Source organism: Taudactylus pleione, unplaced genomic scaffold (assembly GCF_031769625.1).
Source record: "Taudactylus pleione unplaced genomic scaffold, aTauple2 ptg000015l, whole genome shotgun sequence".
Taxonomy (NCBI): domain Eukaryota; kingdom Metazoa; phylum Chordata; class Amphibia; order Anura; family Myobatrachidae; genus Taudactylus; species Taudactylus pleione.
In genome coordinates, this window is record NW_028284417.1 from 8,619,392 (window position 1) to 8,638,449 (window position 19,058).

The following is a 19,058-nucleotide window of genomic DNA, read 5'->3' on the forward strand; positions in this document are numbered from 1 at the left end:
CCTGATTTGTCCCATACGATGATGAAAGGGTACCGATTCCATTGTACCGCTGTTATCCAGGTGTCACTGCCAAACACGGGGTGCATCCAATGGCTGCAGTGATGATACACAATAATTATGCTAGTTGTAGATGTAGGAGAGCGCTAGTGAAGCTGCTACTGTAGCAGGATTTGTCCATCAGAACAGTCGTGCACAACCCTGGAGCTGGCAGTGTAGATCACTGACTGAAGGTCTAGAAAGAGCACTACTTGTACTGTATATGCAGCAAATATCAGCGGCAGGAAGATCCATGTATGTACCCATCGCCGGCAGCTGAACTCACCAGCAAGAGTACTCAGGAATTGGTGGCTGTGCTCAAAGCTGCCATGAGAACTTGTGAGGTAATATCTCCGTGTGTAAGGTGTCTGACTGCCATAAATAAAAGAGGATGTGACTGAAGGTGCTGGGGGAGGTGGCCAGATGGAGGGGGAGTTGGCCACTGAAGAGATAGGGGTGGCCAAGAAATGCCGGGGATAAAAGAAGAGGAAGCTACAAGTGAGAGTGATTATAAATAAAAAATTGACAAATGCTGCCAAACAGTGCCCCCTGCACTGCGGTTCCCTGTGCCATGGCACATGTCACACCAACAGGGGCGTATTTATAATGGGTGCGGGGCACACAGGTCCCTGAATCCAGGGGGGGCCCGCACCGCACACCTTGCACCCATATTATACTTACCTCTCTGGAGTCCAACGTCGGCGCCGGAGTCTGTGCTGTAAAAAATGGCTGTAAAAGGGCCACCGCTGCCAGTTTAACGTAGTTTGTGCATGCGCAGTACAGGGAAAATGGCCCGGTGACCTGCGCATGCGCTATAGACTCTGGGCACACTCTAGTGCCCAGAGTCTATTAGTGCAGCGCTGGCCGCGCATCGTTCAGTGTGATGCTGGATGGAGAGGAGGGGTCCCGTGAAGGAGACTGCACATGGGCCCCCTCCTCTCTAGAAACGCCCCTGCACACCACCCTACTTACGGGCCCTGCTTGTGCACAAGTCAGTGGCTGAATAATTTGCATATTTTCACAAGTCCGGTGCATACGGAATCACAGCAATGTCGGACATTGGATGTATTTCTGAATCGGGCCCTTAGGGGCATATTCAGTTGGCCACATTAACCCATTTTCAAATGTTAGCATGGCTTTTTTGTTTTGTTTTTTTTGCTATCCAATTAGCCATGCAATTGGACAGGATTTAACTCAGCTTTTTTCTCACAGCCCCCCAGCAGGTGACAACTTTGGGAAAATTCCTATTTTAAGGTAAAAATGTTGGGTCTTGGTTCATAACCCCTGGGACAACCCCCTAACTAATTAGGCACTTGGAAGTTTTTCATTAGCTTAATTTGGCCAATAATGGTGATATTCTGCAAAATGCAGACTAATGAGTTAAATTATGTTGGAAAGGTAAATGGGGATGTTGTATTGATGGGACATTTGTTTTGAGGTTTGCAGGTGTGAGTTACAGGTGTTTTATCTTATTAGCACATTTTTAAAAATGGCTTAAAATGACATAAAAAGCAACTTGCATGTATATGAACCCTAAACCGACCTAGAGCATTTAATTTGCTAAAAAGCACTTGCTTTCTGTCTTTTCTTCAATGTTCTTAAAAAAGGCAAATAAAAAAACCCAGGCATTTGACACCTTTTAAGAGCCCCAGTGACTTCGCTTTTGGCCAATAATATACTTCTATACTGTATTCCAATCTTAGTTTGCATTTTTTGGGGGGGATAAAGGCTGATTTCCCCATTATTCCAAACACTTAGCACAGTTATTATCATAGCATATTTCTGCGCGACCACTTTTTACCATTGTATTGGGCAGTAGGCGGGAGTGCTTTAACATAACTTTTCTACTTATTGTTTATATGAGGGTCAGCTCCTCATTGGAAGCAGCAGGCCTAAAGGTTCGTTTGTAATTTAATTATAAACAATCTTGACATAATTTCTGTCGCTTTAACATAAGAAGTCAATGGGATATAGGGCCTGATTCAGAGTTGTATGCAAAGGTGGCCAATCAGTGTATAAGCAGGATCTGTACTGCGCATGTGCTGAACAGTGTCTGCGAGATTGCTTGCAGTACCCCTTAAGCCGCAGCTTGATTGACATGCTGCAGCCATTTGGGGACGGTAAAGGGGCAGTAACGGTCAGCGTCCCACAAAATGGGCGGGTGTCAGCTCTGATTTCTGGGTGTGCCAAGGCCAGTGTCTGCATTTTCCGACACAGCTTCACTGGCCCCAGCTGTGTGAAGACAACGGTCATCCTAAGTAAGCTGAGGGTTCCGTGCCACCATAAGCGGGGGTCTGCCGAGACTGGAGTCCCGGGCAAGGACACTCAGCAGAAAGGGGGAGGGCCCACCTGCACCTACTACTGCCCACTCCTACCGTCCACTTCTACCCCCTTTGAATTAAAAGTGAGAAGGAGCCCACTCCTACACATGCAACTTCCCCCGTGGCCTGCATAATAAAAATGAGTTACAGGGGACAATGGTGCCCACTCCTACCGCCCGCCCACTCAGCCAATCAATAAAGTTTGTTTTTTGAGCCAGCACACGTGACGACGTGATGCCCGCATCGCTGGAAGAGAGAAGAGCCACGGCGCGTGAGGTACAGCATCAACCAGAACAGGAGAAGAGTGAGGTAAGTCATGTTTTGTAGGCTTATCATGCGGATGCGAGGAGTGGGGAGTCATACTGTCTGGCTAGGGCTGGAGACTCCAGAGTGGTGACGAGAGGCAGATGTAGAGGGGGAGAGAGAAGAGAGACGCTGGCTGTATTACTTATATAGACAGGCGCACTGTGAGAGAAACCTGGGTACATTACAGAAAGAAGCAACAAAGATAGCTGTGTATAATTTAGGGACAGGTACAGAAAGGGGAAAAAGAGAGAGGAACCAGGTGCAGAGAGGAAGAGAGTGGGAGAGATAGCTATGTATACTAGACAGGGGCATTAACCTTTCCCATTATAGATAGCTGTGCATACTGCAGAAAGAGGAGCAAAGATGCAGCAGCGATGCTAAAAGCATACAACTCTGAATCAGGCCCATGAGCTCTTACCAGACTTCTTCTGTATGTAAGATATGCCTAATGCGGTGACATTCAGGACCTCATTCAGAGTCGGTCGTTGCGGCCGCATGGTCGTAAGGGAAAAGGGGCCGGATATGAAAATGATGCACTCGCAAGTTGCGTCCTTAAGATCGGATCGTTAGCTGGCCGACCAAGGGGAGGATGCGGCCGTAAGACAAAAAATACGCCCCCTTCTCGTACGCATTACACGTCATCTCCGGCCATATAAGGATTAATCGAGACCATCGGTAACCATCGGAACTGGTCGTAGAGCTTAAGGGCCTGATTCAGAGCCGCTCATAAGCGGCCGCTCGTTCGTTCCGAGCGATGTTTGCACAACTGCGCATGCGTACGGATCGTAATACCATTGCGCGAACCAGTCAGTGCTGCCGAAAATCATTTGTTTGCTAAATAGCGAATGCCTGCTATTTTGAGTGACATGAGGAGGCGTATGTGGGTGGTAACAGGGGAAGGTGCTTGAAAATGGGGAGTGGAGATTCGAACGCAGGTGTGCTTAACGGTCAAAACGGGCGTTTTATAGGTGTTCATAATTAATACAGCAGCGTCATTGACCATGTCACTGGGTTATTTTATAGCCAGAACTACTCACATGATTGTGGTAGGAAAAACCAACCACAAGAATAGCGAGCAGTTCATACGCTGGTCGATGTACTCGATTAATCTAATAAATAGCGGACATGACGTAGGATGCGAGCGGCCAGGGGGCGTAGTTTTCCAAAAAACGATCGCATGTTTTGTACGCTCGTTCAGACCTAGAGGCGTGAACAGACAGCAAAGAGCGAACGGTTCATTTGAATAGCCACCCCTTTTTTCTGAACGAGCGAGCGCAAATAGCGTCCGGCTCTGAATCAGGCCCTAAGGCTGACCATACCCTCTCTTAAGCACTACGATCAGGTCAGTGTACAAACCACGCAAAAAAACACAGTGATTGCACTGCAGAAGCGCTGAGATGGGTGCAAGAATAACAAATAAAATAATCAACTAAGAGCAGCTGTATAAAAAGAGGGTAGTCAGTCCTCAAAGATATGAAACAAAATTACAGAGAATAACAGCGCTCAACTAAAGTATAAACATTTAATCATTTAATAAGGCATACAAGATACCGATATGCATATAGTTTAAAATGTGCAAAAAGTACATAAAAACAATCCAATCCACCAGTCACATTGGCCTCATTTAAATGCTGGGAGGCTTAGATGATAGTCCAATAAGTATTGATCCAATGGTACTGAGCATGTGCAGTTCTAAAGGTCAGTCCAGACTTATAATTACCAAATTACTCAATTTAAGCGTACACTGGATTTGGTAATTATAAGTCTGGACTGACCTTTAGAACTGCACATGCTCAGTACCATTGGATCAATACTTATTGGACTATCATCTAAGCCTCCCAGCATTTACATGAGGTATCTTGTATGCCTTATTAAATGATTAAATGTTTATACTTTAGTTGAGCGCTGTTACTCTCTGTAACAGTGTACAAACCACCCATGTCACGTGTGCCATGACACTACTTTGTTAATTATGCACTCCCATAAAACGCCGTTCGCATAATTAGGCACGCCTGCATTCGGATCTCCACTCCCCCGTTTTCAAGCACCTTCCCCTGTTACCACCCACAAACGCCTCATTCTGTCACTCAAACTACCGACCTGGCTGTGTTCAAGGAGAGAGAAATTTCTGATCGTAGCAGCTATTTTGCGCACGCGCATTGCGAACTTTACGCATGTGCAGTTTAGCGAACATCGGTGACCGACTCTGAATGAGGTCCTCAGTTTTGAGTGATGTGTGTAATTGATGTTATAATGGTAAGGGGTGTATGTAGTGGATATACTGGGGCACTATAAAGTGGCATAATCTGAATTGGGGCACAGTTATATGGCATGATATAACTGGGAACTGTAATGGCACAGTATGAACTTGGGCACCTCAGTCTGACATAATATGGACTAGGGACACTACAGTGTGCCATAACATGAACCGGGAGTATTACAGTGTGCTATAACATGAACTGGGGGTACTACAGTATGGCATAAGATGTACAGGGACACTGTGGGATAATGTGAACTGGGTGTACTGTTTGGCATAATGGATATAGGCAGTACTATAATGTGGCATATTGTGAACTGGTGGCACTACAATATGTCATAATATTAACCTGGGGTACTATGGGGAGTATCCATTCACAAGGTCGACATTTACCATGTCCACATTCATAATATCTACACCACAATGTCAACATGGTTCTACATAAAGTTCCTTGGTATTGGCGCTCTTTTTGTTCTTATGTTTACCCCAAAGAAGAAAATCATAGTGTAAAACTGTTTAAGTATACATTATTGATCCACCATAGTGAAGGAACCTTTGTTCATCAGAGAAATGTGTTCATAGGACAGCCGAATCCAGAGATACTTTAATCACACACTTTTAGATGCCCAACAGGTGTTAAGGTTATCTTTAAACTTTTCTCTCAGAGTGCTCTATTTATTAACATTATTTTTACTAAAATAAAGTGAAAAAGGGTGTTTTCACACCCCTTTCACATTATTTTAGTTTCACCTAAATTTACTAAAGAGCAATTGAAGTAGAATTCGTAAAATTCTACTCCAACCCCTAATTATCACATATTTTTAGTAAGCAGATCGCATTCCATAATTGTATTGGGAAATGCGATTACTAAAAATAAAATGTGAAAAAGTTCCCGGGGGAAGCCCTGTGATGATAACACCACCTGGAGTTTCCAGGGTTTCCCCCGGTTACCGGACTCCTGCTCTGCTCTAACAGGCAGAGCAGAGCCCGGAGTCGGCCCCAGTGATCAGCTGTGTGGTCTTAACAGACCACAAGCTGATCACTGCTAAAATAGAAAACTTACCAGGGACCGGAGATCGGTGTTCCAGTGATGTCCTCCATGTCTCTGGTCAGCTAGTTTCCCATTCTGCACTGTGACCCAGTCAGCTGCTGCATAGAACCGCTGACCGTGTCACAGTGTAGGATGGGAGACCAGCTTATCGGAGCCAGGGAGGCCATCACCTGAGCACCGATGACCTGACTGGAGGTAAGTGAAATTAACGGGGGGGGGGACGTGGGGCTCGTGGGGGAGTGGGGGTGCTGCGGGTGGTCGGCGCACGCACGGACACCTTGTCATTGTATTTTTTCCGAAACTAAAGTGCTAAGGCTGCGGAGGGGATTCGCAGGGACAGAGCTTTATCACAAGCTCTGTCCCTGCAAGGGATTTTTAATAAATCCCTGTGATACTGCGTGAATTCACAATGCGAATTCAGTCAGTAATATCACACTACACTCTGCATTTTAATGCAGATTGTAGTAAATAGAGCACAGAGAGAGGATTAAATAGCACATGATTCGATATGGTAGAATCTCTTATCACCTCCAAGAAAGGACTTCCAGGTGATATATCACATGGGAAAAAAATAGCAACAGGTGCATAGCATAATACTGCTGTACAAGGAATTTATTAAAAAACATCCATAAAAATATCCAAAAAGATATATACAGGACCACAATTATATATATAAAAAAAGGCCTAAAATAAACAGACACTTCTCCTGTTTAGTATGAATGCCATGGATATCTCTAAAACCTGAACTGTTGGGTTGACTTAAGGACAATGTTTGGGAACCTCTGGCTTAAAGTGTCACAAGATAGGACATAAGGCCTCAGAATGCAGAGAATGTGAACCAAGTAGTACTTCATCATGCAAGCATGCTATCAAGAATGAGTCAGCATTAAATGTAGCTGAAGTCAATGCAAAGATTCCTAGTACATGGACTCAGGAGCCACGATTCACTTTAGCTTTAATGAGAGTTGGTTCACTAAAGTCATGTGATCTTGCAAACATCAGGGGAATAGGAGATAAAGGGCCTGATTCACTACGGATCGCTATTGCGTTCACAGCTGTGATTACGCACTCAGGTCTGCTGCGAAAATATACTAATGAATGTAATCGCAAAGCCGTTGCACAGCCTGTATAGAGACGCCCACTTCCACTATCTCACTGTCACGGCCAGGGTATTTCAGCATGGCGCTAGGCGAGTGTTACCTGTGAGGTCATTGTGGCGCGGGCTGTCTGGTGGCGGAGCTGGTGTCTGGCTGGGGGCTTTGGCTGCGCGCGTTGTTGTGCGGGCCTGTTGTCACTCTGCCTGGCGGCGTCTCCATTCCGTTTGGCATGGGCGCCGCCATCTTGCCTTCTGGCCATGTGATGCGGCTGGCCAATCCTGGTGAGTCACATGTTCCCTCCGGCCAGTAACAGCACGGCATGGGGTATTTAGGAAGGATCAGTGCCTTCCTTCTTGGCCAGTGCAACGTGTATCTCAGCCTAGCTGAGAGGGAGTTCTCTGTGCTTATCCTGTTCCTGTGAATTCGCTGTCTGCCAGTCTGCCTGTCAGCTCCTAGCTCCCACTGGACTACTCCACTTCCTCCATCACCCTTGCCCATACCTGAGTGCCTGAGCCTGCTGACATCCTGCGCTTCAGTTCACTACCTGCATACCTGGTTTGATTATTTTCAGTTTCACTACCTGCACACCTGGACAGCTCTAATTGTTTCTACTTGTACATTAACCCTTTTACTCCCACCACAGAACTCTTGTGCACATTTATATATTCCTGGACTTTTATTTACTGCCACATTATATGTCTACTCAAGCACTTATTAAAAATCCTAGTTTTATTTTCAAATCTGCTTCTGTGATCGCTCCTGCTACCACCCCGGGTCCACAAACAACCCAGAACATAACACTCACATCTGTAATACCTTACAGTCCTGCATATAGATCGGTAACATAGAGTAACATCGGCCCCTCACGCACAATTACAGCAGGTATGACCTTACTCAGAAATTGCTAACCTCATCACACGCAGTGAGTACTCAAGCTGTGTATGCCGTCGCAGTGGCTAATTTATGCACCCCCAAGTAATGTCGTTCAAACGGACAGGCACGCCTGCATTTCTCCAACTACTCCCCTGTCACCACCCCCAAAGGCTGACCTCCTGTCCCTCTGTCTACGATGGCTTTGTATCTGCATAGGTGATCGCAGTGAGATAGCAATGCTAACTCATGCACGCGCACTGTGAAGCATACGCATGGGCAATACACACCATTGGACGATCTGTGTACGCTGTTGCATTTGCAATCCGTGATGAATCGGGCCCAAAATCCTAAATGCCACAAAAGTCAGGACAATTACTGTGCATTTGAGAATTAAAGGTGAAACAGTTGTCACAGACATAGAAGATGTACAATTTGTGCCAGATCAAGGAACCAAGCTAATTGCCATCAGTAACAGAATATGTGATGGAGATGCACCAATGGCACTTCTCTTAAATGCCCTGCTGCCTTTATTTTGTCCTGGTTACACCTTATAACCTATAAATCTTAATAACAACAAATGGTTAGACAAGATATGGGCGCTGGTATATAACACAATAAGAGCAATGTGAGTGGGGATAAAACTAGGTAAAGTGTGTAATATTAAAAAGTAAACATTAAAGCACATTCCTTCAACTTTAGATCTTGGTTCTCATTCCATATTCCATAGCGTTTCTCAATAAAAAAAAATAATATCCTTTCAACACTGCCTTGATAATGAGCTCTGACTTGAAATGCGTCGGAGGCTGAGGACAGGAGATTTTGTGATATCGACCAGTGGAGCAAGGTCCTGATCTTGTCACAGTAAAAATCAGGATAGAGGTTCCAGAGCCTCCATCTTTAATCCATCTACATGCTTCAATGTCACAAACATCTGCTAAAGCCTCCATTTTTTACCCTTTTGACTGATACTATATGTTATTTATATACTTTTATGGTGTTGTTTGGAATTCCCTCTTTTTATCTTTTATATATGCACTGAGGATCATATATTACTTTTTATTGAGAAACACCATATAATACGGAATTAGAACCAATAGAACCAAGATCTACAGTTGAAGGGAAATGTTTTCATGTTTTTATTTTTTTTATTTTACACACTTCACCTAGTTTTAACCCCCCTACATTTTATTTATTGTGTTATATGCCACACATCTTGTCCAACTGTTTGTTGTTATTACTTGCCATCTGTGTAATGGAGAAGAAACAATACAATGTCCAAATAGCAGAGGGACAGTGTGTTATGTACAATAAAAGAGGGACTGTATTTGCAACAGCAACCCAGTGCCGATAACTGTACATCCTAGACACTGAAGAGTGTTGTGCAATAGTGGCTTCAGATTCCAACCAGTCTATGTAGCTATGGCTTAGGAGACTGGGTCACCTAGGATATGACAATGTACAGAAGCTTCTATATGGCATAGTAACAGGGATGTCCATGAACAACCCAGAAAGACCAGAGTGTTAGAGTTATGTGAAGTTTAAGCAATCATGTTGCCCCTTTCCCAAGCCAGCATCCAGAGTTAAAGGACCTTAAGAACTAGTGTACACATGTGTGGTCTTGTGGTGGTAGTATAAATGAGTGGTAACCGCCAGTACAGACTCCCTGGGTCAAAGTTCTGCCCAGCAAACACCAACGGGAGGTCCAACCAGGACCTCAACCCCCTTGTATGTCTTCTGGAATCCAATGTTATCACTCTGTGAAGTTTTCTTCCAAATTATGTGATGTCGTTCAAATCCATCCAGTGGAAGGCACAGAACAGGTGCCCTGGGTCAAAGTTCTGCCTGGTGTACTCCGCCGTGAGGTTTGCCAGGACCCCAAACACTCCATTGGGCTTCCCACCCAATTGCCACCCCTCTGTAAAGTTTTCAGCCAAATCCTTCCAGTGGAAGGCCCAGAATAGGCTCCTCAGGTCAAAGTTCTGCCCCGCGTACACCAATGGGAGGTACAACTGGAACCTCAACCCCCTAATATGTCTTTTAGGATCCAACGTTTATGTCCAAATCCATCCAGTGGAAAATTCAGAACAGGCTCCCCGGGTCAAAGTTCTGCCAAGCGTACACCAACGGGAGGTCCGACCAGGACCTCAACCCCCTTCTATGTCTTTTAGGATCCAATATTTTTTTCCAAATCCATCCGGCGGAAGGCTCAGAACAGGCTCTCCAGGTCAAAGTGCTGCCCAGTGTACACCAACGGGAGGTCGGGCCGGGACCTCGATCCCCTTGTATGTCTTTTAGGATCCAATATATATTTCCAAATCCATCCAGTGGAAGGATCAGAACAGGCTCTATGGGTCAAAATGCTGCCCAGCATACACCAACTGGAGGTCCAACCGGGACCCCCCTAAAACCTGACCAGGATCCAACTGGACCACTTCACATTGGTTTCATCGCAACTGGTCTAGGGGTTTCCGAATGCATAACCGGACAAACAAACAAACTGACTAATTTTATATATAAAGATGGTACACTGATGACGCATGTATACTTCCTAAAATCAAAGAGTGAACTAACCAGTAAAATTGCAGAATACAACGATCTGTTGGAGAATATGAGAACAGTGATCTTGCTACTTTTCTAAACAGAAATTGGCATCCAACACCAATTAACAATTGCCTACACACCTGAGCAGAATGGCACGAGTGAAAGGGCAAACAGAATAATCTTTGTACTATAAGTGAAAGTAGAAAAGCCTATTTATTGTAATTCTGTATTGCAGGCTAAGAAATCCACATAGACAAAGTAGTTGCTGAGTGACAGGTGCAGGCTAGAAGACCTTGGACCAGTGCACCAATTGCTGGGTCTGAGAGTTGTGCAATATTTTAATGCTGGGACAGTTACCATGGACCAACAAGGGTACATTGAAGCAATACTCATCAAATTTGGCCAAACCACTAAGCACACCAATGGGCAAAAGCACGAAAATAACAAAAAGTTTTAGTTCAACAGATGTAGAAAATATGAGGAGTTCCTTATCGAAGTGACATTGAAATTTTATTGTATGCACGTTTTGGCACACATCCAGACATCAAACATGCAGTCAGTCACGTTAGCCAATTTACAATGAATCCAGGGAAAGAAAATGGACTGCTCTTAAATCCTGAGATACCCGAAGCGTACAAGCTCCTTAAAACTAAAGTTTGTAAAAAATGGAAGATTGGAGTTACAAGCCTTCTGTGATGCTGACTGGCATTGCATGTGGATGACAGACATTCCTACAGATGTGTCCTTGCTCATCTAGCTTCAATACGCCATGCAGCGCAATATACCTGGTGTGAGTGAGTGTTCAGGTCCCGTGCAACTAGGATGCACCAGGACACTGTGCTGATTAATATGATATGTGACACTTGTATATCTGTGTGTGAATAAGACTGTACTGAACTTGGCGTGGAAAAAAACTGTGTCCACTGCATCGTAGCACTTCACATGCTGATTGAGAGACTCAGTCACACACAGATATTCAAGTGTCACATATCAAATTAATCAGCATAGTCTCCTGGTGTGTCCTAGTCACATCGCATTGTGACTTATGTGCATTTTCTGCAAAAAAAAGATGCAAAAAAGACGCCTGGCGCTTGCAGAGTCCCACAGGACCAGAAGCGCCAAGAGGGGCTCTTTGACGTGACTGCAGCAAAGACAAGTGAGGACACATCTGTACATTGGATACCGATACACTTTGGCAGGTGCAGCTATCAGCTGGGCTAGCAGGAAACAGTCACTGTTGCCTTCTCCACTACAAAAGCAGAATATATGGCTCTCACAGAAACAACTAAAGAGACATAGGGGCATATTCAATTAGCCGTGGGGTTTACCCCGCGGCAAATTATCTCGCTTGACGTAATTCAATTAGCGGGGATTGCACGCGCGGGTGTCCCCGAGACCCCGCGCGCGAGTCCCCGCTGTCGGCCTTTACCTCGCACCTCATGTAGGTGCGAGGTAAAATGATGCGTGTAGCCGTCCTAATCGGGCTCGCGCTAGATGCTATAACACACTGTTTCCGCGTTGCTCGCGGAAACAGTGTGTTCCCGCGTGCGACATAGGAGTTAACGGCTCGGGGAAAAAGCTATTTTAATGAATAGCTTAACCCCACGCCGCGGGACTATCAAGCCCCAATTACTCGCGGGAGAGGTCCCGTGGGTAATTGGATATGCCCCATAGTGGTTGAAGGAGACTTTGTGTGTATTAGGTCTTTTTTGTCCAGTAGACACTGTCAACATTTCATGTGACAACAAAGGTGCAATTGACATGTCTTCCAGTAGTAAACACCATGGTCAGTCTAAGCATATTGCCATAAAAAAACATTTTATAAGAGAGCTGGTACAGTAGATAGCAGTTTAGTCAACGTGAAATATCTAACAAGTCTGATGTCACATACTAAATGCCTTTCTACAAAAATGTGGACTGAGTTGCATTCGAAATGTTGATGTGTTATGTATGTTATGTTTGGATTTGTATATCACTCTGTGTTTTTGGTTACAGGTTAGACATCCAAAATGTGGAATGTTTTGCAGTAATGTGTAATCATAGATAGTCTTGACCAAGGTTGGGGCGGTGCTGCTGGAGAAGAGAGTTCTGCGCCGTCTCCCCTGAGCCGCCAGAACCCTATACTGTCAGAGTCGTGTCACCTCCAACCTGGCTAAGGTAGATGAGCTACTGCGCATGCGTGATTTGGGTGAGCAATGCCAGGTGCTACTGTGCCACCACCGCTAGTTGCACTGAATACTTCACTGCCACCACTGTCTGTTAACACCAGTGTGTGCTCCACTATACAGCACACCACCTATATTAACCCCCATAGTTTCCTGAGTGTATCTGTTGAAACTGCTACATACATTGTATGCCTGTTGCATTAACCCTGGTTAATGTATTAATTGTGTGAAATTACCTCCATTACACACCAATACCACCTATATCAACAGCTATAGGTTCTACCAATACTTTTATGGACACAAAGAGCCAAATGTAATAGGGTGAGAGTTTAGAAAATGTGAGAGTTTCTGACACTTTTTAAACTCGGCCAATGTAATAGAGTCCGAAAACAAAGTAACAGAGCAAACTCGCATCTTTTTCAGACTTAAAAACCTCTTGCGATTTAAAATCTCATTCAGATGTTTTCCCATTGTGAAAATAAAACCTGAACAATGTGAGAGATTACTGCTAAACTCTCACATTTTCTAAACTCTCACCCTATTAAGTTTGGCCCAAAGTACTCTTAATTCAAACAAAATTGGTCATTCTGTGAATTTGAAGGAAAGCTTTGAAAATGTAGACCAAGTGCATTCTAAGAAACTGATAGGAAAAGACTACACAAATATCACTTTGAAGGTGCTACAGAGTACCGGGGCTGAGACTGAAGTGTAGGGGCACCAGTCAGTCATATCAAGATCTCTACATACAACTGGCCTGTATGGGATGATGTATAAAGAGGAGCCATTACTGAAGAAAAACATCATCAAAGCAAGTCTGGAGTTTGCCAGAAAACATCAGATGGACCCAGCTAAAATGTTGGATAAGGCTTTGTGGTTATATGAGACAAAACATTGGGTGTTTTCATCCCAATCACTAGGTGAGCCACAAACCTAACACCGCCTATTCCTCAGCAGACACCATTCCAACAGTGATGTAGCATGATGTTGTGGGGATGCTTTACCATAGCAGGAGCTGGGCATTATTTTAAAACTGAAAGACAGGGGAGGGGCAAAATACAGGGAACCTGCTAGAAAATTTACTGTTGGAAGAAAGTTAATCTTTCAAAGCATACTTGCCTACTGTGGAGTGCTGAGCTCCAGGAAGTCCATGAAGATGGAGGTCCAAAGTGGTGGGGCAGTGGTGAGGAGTCATGAACCACTTTGTTTTGCTGTGATTCATGACATTACTGTGGGTGAGGCTGCAATGGCACAACAAATAGCAAACTGCATCATCATGGCCGCCTACCCCACCCACTAAACCTGAGAAGTGACAGCAATGGCAGAATTCAGGACAATTGCACATTTCCCAGGAGCCAGGAGAATCTCCCCTATTGATGGTAGCAATAAGCATAAACTTACTGCATTGCTGGTCAGTCGTGGTCACTATTGCTCATGCGTAACTCAGTATTGTTGGGTCATACAGGAGCACTCTACCTGGAAGCCCAGTCTCGGTATTCCAGGTGCAATTTTTTTCAAAATTATAAATATAAACCAAAAATAGAAAGTTAAAAGAAGCAAAAATATTCCTTTTAAAATAATTAAGCATTTTTCTTTTTACTGCATAGCAGAAGGAGGACAGCCTTTTTGCTTTGCAAGATATGACACGGGAAACCAACATGCGTCCTGATGGCAATTGCATCCTGCAGGGCTTATAAAATAGGGAGAATCCCTGGATCTGCTGAAAAAAACTAGTTTACACTGGGTTTAGGGATTTTTACCCTTTGGTAAAAAGCATTTTTAGATATTAAAGGCCTGGTGCTGAGTTGAAATGATACCATGTGGCATGGAATTCATTGTGTAAATTTGCCCGCAAAGAGAATGGAGGCTTATGGACCAATGCAGGCTTGCACATACAGTATCTGGCACTTACTATTTCTTATAACTGCAGAGGCAGCATAGGAAAGGAAAGGGAGCAGCCCAACATGGGATGCAGTCAGGAAGCCGATGGTCGAAATGCTGACCTACGCTGGGAGCCCGACACCCGGCATAGAGAACGAAGGTAAGCCGGGTGCCGATCGCGGTCAGCCGCGCAGGGAGGGGATTAGGTTTTAGTTCTCCTGGGGAGACTTAGGGTTAGGCACCCCCCTGGGAAGGTTAGGTTTAGGGGGGGTTAGGGTTAGGCACCCCTCGGGGGGAAGTTAGGGTTAGGCACCCCCCCGGGAGACTAAGGGTTAGGCTACGGGGATGGGGGGTTAAGCCTATGGGGGAAGGTTAGGGTTAGGCACCCCTAAAGGAGGGTTAAGGGGGAGAATAGGGTTAGTTATACTTACCTTTTTAGCTGTCGGGATCTTCACCCCTGCCGGGCTTCCGCTGTTGGCCATGTGGCCAGCGGTATTACATTAGGGATGTGCAGGCTCGGATAGGTTCGAGTTTGCACGTTGAGTTCGGATTTTTCCCTCCAAAAAAACGGAACTCAGAAAGAAGCTAAACGTCATCTTACATGGACGAACATCATCATTCCTGGACAAAAGTCCAGGAATGATGATGTTCGTCCATGTAAGATGACGTTTAGCCTCTTTCTGAGTTCCGTTTTTTTGGAGGGAAAAATCCGAACTCAACGTGCAAACTCAAACCTATCCGAGCCTGCACATCCCTATATTACATACTGATTCCCCTAATATATACTGACTATAGTAATGGTGTGTCCACCCAAAAGCGGTTTAACCAAACCTGCTGTAAAATACATATTATTTACACCTGCTATAAGCCAGGTGCACAAACCCGCTGATAATGATGACTTGGTGTAAACCAGGGGCATATACAGGTGTCATATGAAATTCGGAATGTCGATATTCATTGTATTTACACCATAATCTCAGCATGGCCTGAAAAGTTTAGGCATAACAGATTAATATCTGCAATACAATCATCCTTTATCCATGCATACAGACTTTTTGTTGTTTAGTTCCTCATTAAAGCCCCAGGATTATTGTGCTGCAAGCAAAGTCATGGTAGTGTACACAAATAACAGGACAATTATCCCACCTGCATCATCCTCAATATGACAACATTTGCATTTCTCTCTTGTGCTGAAGAAAACACCTGTTTCCTATTGCCTGAAGGAAGAAGGTCTTGTTTTACAGACTGGTAACTGAATCTTCATCGGTCACCTTCTGCTATTATTTATGTGGAGATAAACATGCACTATGCTTGTCTATAGCATAGTGTAAGATGGGTAGATCATGCATACTCAATTCTTAGCTTCTATTCAAAACTACGTACTGCCTGGAAAAATATCACACATTCAAAACTGGAACTAAACAAGCAAATCCATTACCCTTGTTGTGTCAGTGTACATGCTATTTCTTTACTTGCAGGTCTGTCCTAGTAAAGATCCTGGCCTGTGTCTCCTTCATGTATTGGAAGAAAAACTGCATGGCATAATTTAAAAAAATATATATCAAGACAATTCAAAAATAGAAAATCAAATCAAATCGTACATAAAAAAAACTTAGCACATATTGTTATCATAAAATACAAACGTGTGCTTTGTGTCAACACAGAGGATAGTACAGACTAAATAATAGGATAGCTTACATGAATAACTCCAAAAAACATCTAAATGAAGTAGGCTTGTAACCCATTACGTAAATGCATCAAATAGAAATACAATATGCAACCACCTTATATAAGAAAAAGAAGAGGGGAGGGTATTAAGGGTACAAGGAAAGAAAAAGAGAGAACGGGCGGGGGAGGGGTGAAGCAGGTCTCCTGCTTTAAAGGAAGACAAAACATGGGCAGGTTAGTGTACAATAGAAGGGTCCTCCAGCAATATTCGTGTTTTATACCATGTGGTCATGTGGAAATAATTCTTACTTTGCAGAGCTGAGTTTATCTGCCAAGAAAATCTGGAAATCGGTACAGCAGTCATCATACAGAAAGCACCAAAATACAGAAAAACATGGCAGCTTTCTGATACAAATCAATCACAAGCCCACATTGTATTTCTTAGCATCCACATACTGTACTCTGCAGCACTGTACAACTAGGGAGATTAAAATAATGACAGACATGTACACATTGTTGAGGAGAACACTCTGTGCTGCCTCCTTATAACTGCTGCGGTCCCCATAGTAACGGATGTGCACTACTGCATACCTCCCAACATGACCCTCTCCAGGAGGGACACAATGCTCTGGTCCTGGACTTCCCTGGTAAGAGGTGGGGCTGCAGCACAGTTCAAAAGTCAAATAGGGGACTCACACCAACTGTCATTTCACACGCTGCCAAACATCACTGGCTGGGACTCACTGGCAGTTGGTATGTACTGTAGCCCCAGCTCTGGAGCCGCCACCAATCATAAATTACCAGGGAAGTCCAGGACCAGAGTATTGTGGACCTCATTCAGAGTCGGTCACGAGCGCCGATGCGCTCGCAACCGACTCGATGGTTTGGCCTGCGCAGCAGCCGCACTGTGCGTGCGCAAGCCCCGGAGCGACAGAGAAACTCTGTCGCTCCGGAGCTCGTTACCAAAGGGGCGGCTGTCGATGTTGATCGACAGCTGCCCCCGTTTGGTAGGTGGGCCGGGGGGATGGTTTCCAAAACGGAGGCCTACGAACACCTACTGTTTTGTGGGCGGCCGCACTGACATCATCAGTGATGTCAGTGGGGAGCTTCCTGCTCCATCAGAGCAGAAAGCTCCCTGGGGCTTACGAGTGCCCAGACACAACCTTAGGGTCTGGTCGTAAACCCCGATGGTCGCGATGGTGATCACCATCGCGACCATCAACCTGGTCGGTCGTTAAGCTGTGGGTGGTAACCCACAGCTTAACGATTGACAAGGAGGTGGCCGTTCAGGATGCAAGTGGCCGCTCTGATTCAGAGCGACCGCTTGCAACTAACGACCGCTCTGAATGAAGCCCTGTGTCCCTTCTGGAGAGGGTCATGTTGGGAGGTATGCTACAGGGCATGTGCAGGCTCCGACCCATTCCGCATCTGAGCATGTGCGCCATTACATGTCTATGGGGTCTATTTACTAAGCAGTGTTAGGAGACAGAGTAAAAAGTTATAAGTCTGTGATAAGGTGCCAGCCAATCGGCTCCCAACTGTCATTTTTCAAACACAGCCTGTGAGATGACAGTTGGGAGCTGATTGGCTGGCACCTTATCACAAACTTATCACTTTTCACTCTGTCTCATAACACTGCTTAGTAAATAGACCCCATAGACACGTAATGGCGCACATGCTCAGATGCGGAATGGGTCGGAGCCCGCACATGCCCTGTAGCATACCTCCCAACATGACCCTCTCCAGAAGGGACACAGGACCTCATTCAGAGTGGTCGTTAGTTGCAAGCGGTCACATTGAATCAGGGCGGCCGCTTGCATCCTGAACGGCCACCTCTTTGTCGATCGTTAAGCACCCACAGCTTAACGACCGACCAGGTTGATGGTTGCAATGGTGATCACCATCGCGACCATCGAGGCCTACGACCAGACCCTAAGGTAAAAATACAAGCTTCTATTTGTGGACATCTGGTAGGAAGTTGGGGATTCTCAGAGGGGGATTCTGCTGTTATACCTATATTGCTTGTATTTATACTATGTGAGGGCTTTTTAATATATCTGTGTACCAAAATGCCAGTTTTTTTCTTGTCTCCCATTCATACATTTAACTGCAAGTATGTGGAGTGGATCTGGAGGAAGATTAAAGACCTATTTTGAGAGCTCATTTTATTCAGTTGAAGTACAGTAAGCACAATATCCAAAGGGAGTCTCTGGTGGCAGAACAATAATTCCTCAAGGAGTTAAAGGGATTCTTTGTTAAGCATGAGGAACTGTGTTCTTTATTAGTGTTGTGTGTACTGTATATAGTTCCCATTGCTGTGTATGTATTCCAGCGGAACTGATCTTATTTTTGTGTGTGTAATATATAAGCTGGCATATGAATCTCTATTCTGTGTCTTTAGTTTCCTGCAGTTTCAAGTACAGAAGCGTGCAACAATCACTATCTCCTGGTTACTAAGAAAACCTATATTGAGTATTTGTTGGAAGGAGTGTACTCTCACCAGCATCCATCTACCATCCTGTTATTTACAATGAGCCAGGGATCACTAGGACCCACCAGAGCTCAGTCAGAAGAGGTCTGACCTCTGACATGCGCCACAGTCCACATCTTTACTCCATTGTATCCATGAGGACAGGACGAACTCTGAGACTCTTACCATAACCAAAGCAATTTCAGCACCCAAACGTAACCACAAGTAGCCTATACCACCATTGATATATAATAGGATACCAGGGCTACCATCTGCCGGTGCATTCGCCCAGCTCACGTCCATCACACTACAGTACCCAGCATTACCCTAAGCTCCAGCACACATATTGCCTACCGCTGTTATCCCTGTATCATTTGTTACATATTGTTCTAACA